The sequence below is a fragment of the Genypterus blacodes genome, unplaced genomic scaffold, assembly GCF_046128005.1.
Source record: "Genypterus blacodes isolate CSIRO-AG114 ecotype Tasmania unplaced genomic scaffold, CSIRO-AGI_Gbla_v1 ptg000133l_1, whole genome shotgun sequence".
Lineage (NCBI taxonomy): Eukaryota > Metazoa > Chordata > Actinopteri > Ophidiiformes > Ophidiidae > Genypterus > Genypterus blacodes.
Window position 1 is genome coordinate 5,706,550 of NW_027466935.1, and position 246 is coordinate 5,706,795.

The window sequence follows — 246 nt, forward strand, 5'->3', positions numbered from 1 at the left end:
TATTAGTAGTTAGACAGACTTTTAACCAAAACCTTAAAGCAAATCCCAACTGACCTTTCTAACATGGCAGTAAGTGCTGGTACCACCGCAGCTACGAACACGAAGAACCAACTGCTTAGTCTCGTTGTTAAAATGACAGATTGTTGCGGATGAAACGCAGCTGGCGGTCTGTCAATGTGAGGAACGCCACTGACGTAGCATGCCCTACGTATTGACGCAGTTTTACGTCGTTTCGTGATGACGCCA